The sequence below is a fragment of the Aplidium turbinatum genome, chromosome 3 (genome assembly GCF_918807975.1).
Source record: "Aplidium turbinatum chromosome 3, kaAplTurb1.1, whole genome shotgun sequence".
In the NCBI taxonomy this organism is placed as follows: Eukaryota; Metazoa; Chordata; class Ascidiacea; order Aplousobranchia; family Polyclinidae; genus Aplidium; species Aplidium turbinatum.
The window spans coordinates 43,025,316-43,037,727 of record NC_137474.1 but is presented as its reverse complement, the minus strand read 5'-3'; the positions used below and the strand labels follow the sequence as shown (position 1 = coordinate 43,037,727).

General features: G+C 37.7%; 1 pseudogene; it reads right to left on the bottom strand.

Moving 5' to 3' along the window:
• Window positions 1-1,428: 1,428 nt before the first annotated feature.
• On the bottom strand, window positions 1,429-3,219 carry LOC145766835 (general transcription factor II-I repeat domain-containing protein 2 pseudogene; annotated as a pseudogene).
• Window positions 3,220-12,412: the final 9,193 nt, after the last annotated feature.

Sequence of the window (12,412 nt, the reverse complement as noted above, 5' to 3'; positions counted from 1 at the left end):
TTGTTTTAACTATTGGAGATAATGGAGAATAATAAACCAGTGGATGTATTTGTGGTGTTTGGTAGTTTTTACAGTTATCAATAGAACGACTAGGTGCGTCAATTGACGCAAGTTGGGTATTCAATATCTTCAGTCAGACATTAATCTTTTCAGCTGAAATATCATGGCAATAAATTATTTAGGTGATATAAGTTGGTGTTATTTTTGTGGGTTTTAACATTAAAACAACAATGGCCAGTCAGCAATGTCTGAGCATTGAACATGGAGAAGGCTTGATTCTAGCGATACAGTCCAGATTGCAATAGAAAGTAATACCTGGTTTACTTCAGTCGCAATATGTAGGCCCACAGCTAAATTCCTACTACAAACGAAACTGAATTGTCGAAAGTTTCACTTGACTTTTAGTGAAAGACTGAACAATTACTCGTGCGGAAAGTAATGTTAAAATGTTCTTCTCCATAAACAGGCCTAAATGCAGTACTTTATGTTCATTTTAATGAATGTATCAAACGTTTTCTTGGGATGTGTTCGTCAACCATTCAGTTTTGGTAGGTTTTGTGAAAACACATGCCAAAGCAAGGTATCCAAGGATGTGCAAACTGTGTCAGTTGAAAAGAATAAAAGGTTGAAAATGGAATAATCTTCTCGAGGTACTGCAGAAGTATGCAAATAACACATCGGGGCCATGACTTCACAAGGAAACGTCAATAATGCATGGAAGTACGTTTTACACAGAATTTGTTTTCATATTTCCACCTTCGTCATTTAAATGACTTCTCACATTGTTTCTCTCAATATTTATAAGTAGATCTGAAGTGGTGATCAAGTTGATCAGACTGATTGATAAACTTGCAGTAAAGAGAAGATAAATCGGTGGACAGTAATTGAATGTCATGTAAGAGAATTTGACATTTAAAAAAAATTCCTCTGGCAAACCGTACTACATATTAATTCTTACTATACTGATTACTGGAATGTTTACTGCATAGTGCATAGATAAATGGTAAGAGACTTGGTCTGACGCTCGAAAGGGCGCCGGTTCGACACCGCTGTAATGTATGTGGCTGTGCCCTTGGAAGGACATATAAAGACCTACTTGAAGGTGGGCACAAAAAGTGTCTTCCTATCAACTTGATATAAATCTACAAGCACTCGACGAAAGCTTGGATACGAGAAAAAATGCGTAACAGTAAAAAAAAATACAACATAGAAGATTGTGTTAGACCAGGGGTGGGCACACTTTTTGAATTAGGGGCCAAAATTATTTTGTTCTTAGACTGGCGGGCCAAGTGATCGAGCCGCCACTTACATATAGTTTGTCACACGAATAACAAAGGGACAAAAAAAACGGAAGATTAAATTAACAAATAACTGAAAAATACAACCAAAAAACAAAATCGAATTTAAATACGACGTCTGACAGGATTGTCAAGCTTTATTTTTTGCCAAAGCATCGAAATTTGGCATCATTTTGGTTGTGGCGATAGTCAGGATAGATTTGAGGTGCGCATCACTCAGCTGAGACCTGTGGCTAGATTTGTTAAAATTCATCAAGCTGAACGTCTGTTCACAAATATATGTGGAACCAAACAATACCAGCATTTTTTGTGCCACCTTTCGAATTTCTGGAAATCTGGTGTTGCTTAGCGATGCGTAAAACTCATTTAGCTTCAGGGCTTCGAATTTCTCCTTTAAAACGTAGTCACTCTGAAGATCGATCAATTCCAACTGCAGTTCTTGTGGTGCTGTTGCAGCGACTTGTGAAAGTGGAGCCGAAATAATCTGAAATGGTTTTTGGAGTTTTTCGAAATCAAGAAATCTACGGCAAAATTCGTGGTGCAAATCATTTAGTGATTTGCTGTATTTATTTGCATGTTTAGGGGCTTCTTTCATCGTCAGTAATGTGGGGAAATGAACAAAAGAATTGTTGGACATTTGTGCTGAGAATAAAGCCAATTTTGATTTGAAAGCCGTAACGCTTGTGTACATATCGTGAGCGAAGAGTTCTTTCCCTTGCAGCTTTGCATTCAGCTCATTCATATGTGTTAATATATCGACAGAAAAAGCAAAATCACAGAGCCAATCTCTGTCCTCCAGCTCAGGAAATTCATCAGCTTTCCCGATTGACTTCAAAAATGAGGTAATTGCCTCTTTAAGGTTCCAGACTCGTTTACATGCTTTACCCAAGCTTAACCAGCGCACATGAGAATGATAAAGCAAGTCCTGGTGATCAGAATCAATTTCCTCAAGAAACTTGATAAATTGGCGATGGTGAAGTCCTCTCCCTTTTATGTAGTTGATCAGTTTTACTACTGCCTTCACTACATGATTGAGCTGCAGTACAGATTTACACAGGGCTTCCTGATGGATAATGCAGTGCAAAAAAGTTATATCCACCCCAGCATTTTCCTCATTCATCTTATCTTGAAGTCTTTTTAGCAGTCCAACATTTTTTCCTGTCAAATTTGGTGATCCATCAGTGGTGACATTCGTAAGTTTGTTCCATGGTAATTTAAACCTGTCGATCACACTAGTGACTTTAAGAAAAAGGTCCTCTCCTCGAGTAGTCCCTTTTAACGACTCCATTGCTAAAAGTTCTTCTATTATCTCAAACTTGTCATTAATTCCTCTGACGAAAATCAAAAGCTGTGCCGTGTCTCTTACGTCATTACTTTCGTCCAGCGCTAACGAATAAAATACAAAAGAATCTGCTTTTCCTTTCAACTCGTTAGCTAAGTGCTCATCAATTTGTTCTATACGGCGAGTTACAGTTCTGCGTGATAAACTGATTTGTTCATATTTGCTTTTTGCATCTGGACACAAGAGACTTGCTGTCTCTACCATGCACTGCTTGATAAATTCTCCATCGGAAAATGGTTTGCTTGCTTGTGCTATTTTGAAAGCCAGTAAAAAACTTGCCTTGGTGATTGACTCAGAAACTGCACTCTGCTGAAAAAGAGTGCTTTGCTGAATCCGAAAATTTGCCACTAATCTCTGAGAAACGTCCTTTCTTTGCTGAGTTGACAGGCTGCTATGATGGTTTGCATGATTGGTGTCAAAATGGCGGCGGATGTTGTATTCTTTCAAAACAGCAACGTTTTTTTGGCAAATAAGGCATACCGCAGTTGATCCCACTTCGGTAAAAAAGTATTTCGTCGTCCACTCCTTTTTGAACACTCTGCGCTCACTATCGACTTTACGCTTCTTCGCTGCACTCATTTTAACAATATAATTTATTAACAACTTAGCAATGTCTATTTCGCTTAGCATTCCACACTGACGAAACTGTTGATAAAAACACTAAACTAAGAAATATGGTACATTACTGGTTAAATTGACTAATAAAACTTTCTGTTTTTAGTGAACCTCCCAGCAAACTGTCCACTTGAAGCGGTTGACTGTCTCTTATCTATAGTCTCGTTCTGTTGCTCAACACAACAAACAGTTTACCAGCCTCATTTTTTTAAAAAAATGAAGCTGGTAAACTGTTTGTTGTGTTGAGCAACAGAACGAGACATTACTGGTTAAAAGCAGAAAGCACTGTTGCGTCAAGCGACGCACAAATGTACCTGTGACATCATAATGCTCTACATTCTACATTGTATCGCTATTTAGAGACAAGAGGTATCTAATCCTCCTATTGAAACTTCACAATAATAAAACTTGCAACATGTCGATAACATCCGGCGGGCCAGAATACAAGAGCCGGCGGGCCGGATTTGGCCCGCGGGCCGTAGTTTGCCCATGTCTGTGTTAGACACAACAATCCAAACTGAGCAAAAACGAAAATTTGCTGCAATACTTTTGCTGTCTCAGTTTGGCATTATAGACGTACAGCTTGAATATTTTTGTTTTCATGTGAAGCATTTTTTTTCTTTTATTTTAATTAAAGTTTGGAGTTTCCAATCATTAGTTATGGTTAGTTTAAACTTGGCAAACAGTTACAAAAATCAAATTTATGTTGTCAGCACAAATACCTAACCACAAACATTTTGTCTGACTATTCCTAATTCGAATAACTTGTTTAAGAATGTTTTTTAATCAACACAAGAAAAATGGAGTGTTTTCTCTGACAAGCATACTTGTTCAAAAATAATGTTTAATGCTCGTTTCGAAAACGTACTGTCACATTTCGATACAATTTTATAGAAAGAAACAATGCATTCAAAGCCACGAAAAAAGCGTTTTCAGACTAAATCATTATCAAAAAATGATTTTGGCATTTTTCTGTCATTCTTGTCATTAACATGTTTCGACCACAAAGGTAAGTTCCAGCTAAAATAAACGATTGTCCATCACCAAACGAACGGGGAAAAGTGGCAGAATCTTGGCGAGCAACGTTTTGCTAATGAGACAGTAATTCAAGTAGCATCCTCTAATTCAGTGGTTCCCAACTCGTTTTTAAGGCGACCCATTTTTACAAAAAATTCAGTTTGGTAAAATCTTGCGACCCAAGCAAATTGTCGTAGTATTTTAAAAGCCATACAAGATTGTGTTGCAAACAAACAGCACTACAAAAGCAGTAACTTTTTCCAAAAATAATATGTTTATCAAATCACTAATGAGATAGCTGTGCTGGTTTGCTGTCAGTGAGTTTTTGAAATCGAGGCGTTATTTTGCTTAGGCATAGCCGCATGTCGGTTTTAACTTCCAGCCGGTTTTGTTGTTTAGTTTTCAATGCACACATGGCGCTAAATCCAGTCTCAACAGAAACAGATTCCATTTGCAAGCTGTTGCAAATGGAATCTGTTTTTGAATCACTAAATTTGAAACTGTGAGATACACTTTGTATATGGAAGCCCAAAAGTGGATGTTTGCAGAATCTTTGGAGTGTTTGTCTTTGAAGGACGCAAAAGAAATACGATTTGCTGCTTCTGTCGTTATGTCTATAAACTGTTCTGCAACATGGATGGGAAGTCGAGGCAGATCTTTTCCAACAAATGAATCCTATTATCTAATTATTCAGGGATATCTAAATATCCCTGTAATCATTTTGGCTACTAGGTGTTAGAGATTCTCCATGGTAGTGCACAAACTTTTTGGCAAACTGTTCCAGGTGTTTAATTATATATGGTTTGCTTAATATCAACTTCATTGCCACAGATTTACCATATATTTCCTCAGCTAATGCAACTTTATTGCATTAGCTGAGGAAATATATCGTACTGATCTCTGGTGGCATAACTTTTCCTGAATATGAGTTTTTTGTAGTAGCCTAAGCAGAAACTTTTGCGGCGCGATCAATCACCGTAAAGCCGTTGCTTTGCGTAGATAAACTTAGAGAATTCAGAGAGTCAAATATATCGGCAAGGTAAGCAACTTTTGCGTTGAAATCTTTTTACAAAAACTTCTCGGCTAATCTCACAAGTTCTGTTGCCTCAAGAAGATAGCAATCTCCTCCCGCAAATTACAAACTCATTCGCTTCAGGACACGACCTCGTGACAACCATTGCACTTCTGTGTGCAGCAGCAATGCTTGGTAAGAATCAGAATCCATGTCAGTGCACAAAGACGAAAACAAACGCCGATTTAGTGGACTTGCTTTGATGAAGTTTACACACTTCACAACATCATTCAACACTTCGTGCAGCTCTTGAGACAGCTTTTTTGCAGCAAAGGCCTCTCTGTGAAGAAAGCAATGAGTCCATACAGCACTTGGGGCTTTGTCTTTGATGCGTTTTACCACATCAGACTATGTGTGGCTCAACGTGTGGAAAAATTTGTCATGGTTTGTCCTACATAGTGTTCGTGACATATAGTGCATGTTACAATGTATATCCCGTAACTTTGGCAAGTTAATTTATGTGTAAGACTGAAAGTTTTGTTGGGTTTACATTTAATAATAATAATAACAATAATAAAAACGAAAACTGTTAAAACTTCTTGCACTACGATCATGCTACAAAGCTTTCCGATGTCTCGACATGAAACGCTTCATGACTTGTGGTTATATTTTCCAGTTTTGTGATCGATCTCTTCACGTTTCAAAATTTTTTTATTGTTATTTTTCGCCCAAGATACAATATGACTGAAAAACAAGCGACACAAAAAATAATCAGGCGACCCAACTTTGGGTCGCGACCCATGTGTTGGGAACCACTGCTCTAATTGTTATAACCAGTTTAAAAACTCAATATTTTTTGTAGATTGGAAAACGTACATGACAGTCAATATCACGAAAACAAACGACAATTTTAACACACAAAGGACTGCGCTTTCGAACTACCCAGTATGAATCGACGCGTCAATTGACGCATAAGAATAATGAGCAATTAAGTTATGACTTATTTTGCTAACTTACTTTTTTTTAAATTCCAAATAGTATGAAAAGTCATTTTCTGTAATTGCGTTTTTACAATATTTAATATTGGAACAAGAAGATTAAGTTCGTAGCCTACATGGATTGGATTGAAAATAACGCGTGAAGTTAGTTATAAACTGGCTGCTTGATTTTGCCTTACTCGATTGTAAGGCTACATAGTTATCAATCACTCACAATAACAGCAATTGCATATTCATTTATGACTTAAACAATACTACAAATGTTGCTCAATGTCAAGCGAATAGCCAAGCAGAGCAAATTACATTAAATTTACATTCATGACTTATAGGTGTAACATGTATATATTTCTGAACCAAATAAATAAAACAATTTTGGTGAAGAGGTGACTTTCTTCAACCATAGACAGATAAAACCAAGCAATAAAATCCTGCCATCCTCGCCTCAATACGCAGTTGTTTGCCACAGGCGCTTCCTATCTGCTTAACGTCTTTTCTTAATTCATCATATGCGTTTTTGCCTCGCGAATTAACCGCCATGTGATGTGCCTTTCTTCCCTGCTTTGCCGTTTCATTCTCATGCAATTTCGTTTTTCCATTCATTGTGTAGATCAGCTATTTATTTTCAATGTAGATGTAAAATCAGTTATTTTTCGTTACTTGAAAAGGGCTATCATGTGTACGGCCGAAAACGTTCGTAGTTTATAGTTTATGTTCATTTAATGTATTATGTTAAATGTCGTGTGGTTGCTTGGTTTTTATTTGGGTTTGGCGAAAACCAACCAATACCAACCTCCTTCTTAATTTTAATGCTGTATGTCCTTTTACCTACAAATCTGGATGATTTAAATGTTACAATATAAAAAATAACACAACTAGTCATTACCTGGAAAATGATGGTCACTAAGTTTCAGTGGAACATATTAATGTCCAAGAGAGGTACATGACATTATTATCCGACAGACCTCAATTGACGCGTACGTTATTCTAGCGTCACATTCAATATTGTTTGACGGCATGACAACAATTAAACATGCATTCAATCAACTTACCTTTTATCCCTGGCTCACCCTTTGGACCTCTTTTCCCAGAAGGGCCAGCCAAGCCCCTCTCAGTGACGTCATTTGAAGGACAGGTCAGGGTAACTTGTTGTGAGCTTTGAGCGACGTTTGAAAATAAAATCGCGACAACGCGCAGAGAAAGAACAAACTCATCTCGATTCTTAAAGTAATTGTTTTCAAAAATGTTAATCTTATTATTCCTTTTGAAAATAATAATAATAATAACAATTTTCCTTCCTCAAACGACAACCCAGTGCGAGAACATCATTTCGAGTTTTTGTCGTGTTGACGTCCATAATTAATGAATAGTAATGCCCAAAGATTTAATGTGCCTTGAAAATGCAACAAAAATAAGCTTTTGGCTGCGTGGTCTATCGACTAGTGCCATCCAATAATTTAACAAGAGTGCGACTAAAAAGTGTTTGGAAAAAAACCTGATTTAGGTTAGGCTTTTAACGCAAAAAGTTCTTTATTCAGAAACTCAAAATAAATTAAAAAAGCGAAATAATTTTACTTATCGAAGTAATTTTATCAAACGAAGCAAAGCATTGATACTTAATAGCCTTTAAATTACAAGGTTAGCTACTTTCAACTTTACTGTATTTTCTGAATCAATTGATTTTTCCACCTTGCACATTTGTTTCAAGGTCAAGTCAAAACGAATGTCGTGAGATTGCGAAACAAAACTCCTGCTACTTTTTTTTGCGTTAAAACTGAATCTCTTTTTTGTTTTGAAACACACTGGTTTTTATCTATGTATGATGGTAACTAATTGTACTGGAGAGAGATCATTTTCCAAATTGAAGCTGATTAAAAACTAGCCTATCTGCCAAACACGATGGGGCAAGAGCGGCTACACTTTCATCAAAAAATATCAAATCTATAAAATATTCAATTACTTCCCAGTCATTATCTGTACATCAAATCAATCTGCTACATTCCCCGCACTTGGTTAATCCGGCACTGTTGTGAGCTTATTGAGAACTATCTCGCATTTTAATTCAATTTTAATGATCGATGTCCACAACCCATTGCATCTTGTTTGAAACTTCGTTAATCGACACTAATTCATGTTTCGTGACCAAGTCGTTTATCAGCATAACCGTGCATTTTGCACTTCAAGAAGCTTTCTGCACGCCAAAACGTTAATTTTACAAAGCTGCAGTGCATCGTAAGTGATATGTTATGGAAACCAACTTGTCAGTTTCATATGCAATATAAGATAAAATGTTCAGTCGGAAACTTGAGTAATATCTGCTTGCTTCTTGGAATCTTGTGTTTACGTTATCTTAAATATGCTTTGTTGGTGCGTATGTTGAAGCGCGGGAACGTTTTAACGTTTTATTTTTTTTCTCTTATGTTTTAAAAATCGTCAATAATTCCGTAGGGTGGCAATTGACTAGTCACTAGTAAACCGTATGATTGTCTCGTCTATAGCGCACCCAGCATGGGGCTATGGGGGCTCAACCACCCCCAAACCCGCCACCAAAAATGAAGTTTTTGTATGTTCCCCATTTGTACCTTTTGCTTACAGGTTAGATATGAATAAGTACCAGAGGAATAAGTAAAATTGTGACATCATAGATACAGGATCATCAAATAATTAACATTACAACTTCAAACAACTGAATTTAACAAATGCTAAACAGTTTTTGAGTAATAAACATATAATATTATTGTCAAATGAATAAATGTTTAGGAAAAACAAGCTTTACTCAATGTGTCCACCATTTGCGTCAATAACAAGTTGGAGACGCTTCGAAAAGGACCTGCAAGAGTTACGAATAACGTTTTGAAGTATTTTGGTCCATTGTTTTTTCAGATTAGCCTTCAGCGCTTCCATACTTTGGTGGTGTTTAGTCGAAACTTTGCTCTCCAGGTAAGAGCAGGTGCCAAAGTCTAGGTCTAGGGGTTTAGGTCTGGGGATGAAGGAAGCCATTCTTCCTTGGAAAGAAAGAACGGCACATTGGCTGAAAGCCAAAGCTTTTTTGCCCAAGGCAACAATGAACCCTCAAGAATATCACATCGGTAGTCTTCTTGGTTCAATTTCACTCCTTGATCCACAAAAATCAATGGATTCCTTCCTGATTTGTTGACTGCGACCCACACCATCACTGATGCCGCCCCTTGTCTCTGAGTGACTACCCGGGGTTCCACGTCACCATCTCTTGACCAAAAACGATCATTCTGACTGTTAAAATGATGCTGCACATCAAATTTCTTCTCATCGCTAAACACGAGGTTTGGCAGAATGCTTGATCCCTTCAATGCGCGAGGGCAAAATTCATACTCTGGAGAGACGTTTCTCAATGGTATTGGCATTTAGCAACTGTTTCTTCATGTGTTTGAATGGGCTCATCTTCAAATTCTTCTTGAGAACTGTGAACATGGTTCCATAGGCCACGTTCACCTCCTTTGCCAGTTTTTGAATCGATCTCTTGGGATTTCTTTGCCCCTTTTCTCTATATAGCTTTGAAAATACCTAGCCTATATAGCTTTGAAAATAGGTAAACAAGGTAGTCAGTGCTCAGTAGTCGAAAGTCGAAATGGATAAGTTTCTGTCTAAAGTATCTGAGACTGAAACCAGGGACTGAAACAAACCCCACTGGTAATAGTAAGTAAAAGAATGTATGGGTACACTGCTACTGGGCGTGACGCGACAAAGACTACAAGAACTTCGGGACCGCAACAAGGTGTCTGTCTACCTGCCATTACTTACCCGATAGTTGGAATCTTTGGAAAACAGATTTGGTCATGTTTTTAATGATAGTGACTGCCAGCTAGCTGCTACGTTTCACCTACAATTTAGACTTTCTTGGCTTGACAAGGCTGAAGAAATTAAGACGGCTCTACATCTCAAAATACAGTAGTTAATCTATTACAGAACCGCAGCTATTTCAGCATCGACGATGCAGCAAGCAGCAGCGACACTGGTGTTGACAGGCATGAAACAGATGACTTTTTTGCTCCGTTATTTAAAATCACAAAAAAAAGGAAGCGATTGCCGCAAAAATTCTAAATGAATTTCTCGAACGTAACACAACAAAGACGGTTAAGTCTGATGTATTCTCCAATGACGCTACCAGGCGTTTGTTCTTGCAATATAATACCCCTATCTCCTCCAGTGCTGCTGTTGAAAGACTGTTCTCCCTTAGAAAGGACATTTTGAAGCCAAAACGAACTGGACTTAGCGATCAACATTTTGAAATGCTGATGTTTCTGGAAATAAATTGATGTTGTGCCTCTTCACTCATTTTAGATACCCGCATAAAAACATTGACACGCCCTGCTGGCTACTGCTTGTATACGGACTGTCCTGTGCATGTCGTTTTTATGAATTTTTTATTCTTTTATGTTGTGTAGGCAGACGTTTTGGGCTTAGATTATTATGGATGTTTGGAAGCATTATAGTATGTGGACAGCTAGCAGAGTGGTTGCTATTTTCTAGTTGGGCAACAGCTACGAACAATGTATCATTTTTCCCTTTATTATGTATTTTTCACCTTGTACTTCATGTGAATAGTCTTCTTGGTTCAATTTCACTCCTTGATCCACAAAATCAATGGATTTCTTCCTGATTCGTTGACTGCGACCCACACCATCACTGATGCCGCCCCTTGTCTCTGAGTGACTACCCGGGGTTCCACGTCACCATCTCTTGACCAAACACGATCATTCTGACTGTTAAAATGATGCTGCACATCAAATTTCTTCTCATCGCTGAACACGAGGTTTGGCAGCATGCCTCATCCCTTCAATGCGCGAGGGCAAAATTCATGCTCTGGAGAGACGTTTCTCAATGGTACCTACTGGCATTTAGCAACTGTTTCTTCATGTGTTTGAATGGGCTCATCTTCAAATTCTTCTTGAGAACTGTGAACATGGTTCCATAGGCCACGTTCGCCTCCTTTGCCAGTTTTTGAATGGATCTCTTGGGATTTCTTTGCACCTTTTCTCTGATTGCGTTTATCAATTTTAAGTTCTGGTGTTTCGAGGGCGACCTTGGCCAGGTCGATTTTTGACATTTCCAGTTTACTTGTGCTTTTTGAGAGTTCTCCAGACCAACATTCTGTTAATTTTTAAGTCCTTGCAAATATCACTCTTTAACTTGCCCGATTTGAAGGGCTCTACAATAGCAAAGGTGGGCAGTAACTAGTTAAAAAAAGTAACTAGTTACGTAACTAGTTACTTTTTGAGTAACTGTAACTTTTTTACTTTTTTGAAAAAGTAACGATAAGCAGTAACTAGCTACTATTTTAGCGTTTTTCAACAGTTACAAGCTACAGTTACTTAATTTCCCAAACAAAAATTGGTCGTTTGTATTTCAGTTTATGGCAGCTTTTTCTTAGTAGTCAAAGAATTATTTGTTTGGGAGAGATTACAGGCGTTCAGCGACAAGAAGCGAGTTTATGTACAGAGAGGAGCTGTGTAAACAGCTAGATAGGATTTTGCGGGCACCAGCGACAGAAAGGAGGCCGTGTAAACTGCGAGGTAGGATTTCGCAGTGTTCTATACGGATTGATGTCTGTGACGCCACAATCCTTCCTTTGTCCCCTTACTTTATTCATTAAGTTACTTCTTCTCGTTGAGGGTTGGAGGCAATGAGGCGCCAAGTTTCTCTGTTGTGAGATTTTTTTACAGCAGTTTTGCGATTAAGTCCTGACCAGTTTTCAATATCATTAGTTCAAATTCTTGGTGGTCTGCTCCTATTTCGTTTACCGTTCATTTTTCCTTCTAGTAGTTGTCTTTGAATAGAATCATTGCGAATCATGTGGCCAAAATATTTCAATTTGCTTGATTTAATTGTTTGTAGAATTTCCATGTTGGTATGTATTTTAGATAGTACATATTTGTTTGTGATTTTATCCTTCCATTTTATCCGTTCCCCTACTAAGCTGTCTGTTTTTAGAAATTTCACGTTCTCTCTTTTGGTAAAGCAATTTTTTTTTGTAGATTGTGGTTATATAGCTTTGAAAATAGGTAAACAAGGTAGTCAGTGCTCAGTAGTCGAAAGTCGAAATGGAAAAGTTTCTGTCTAAAGTATCTGAGACTGAAACCAGGGACTGAAACAA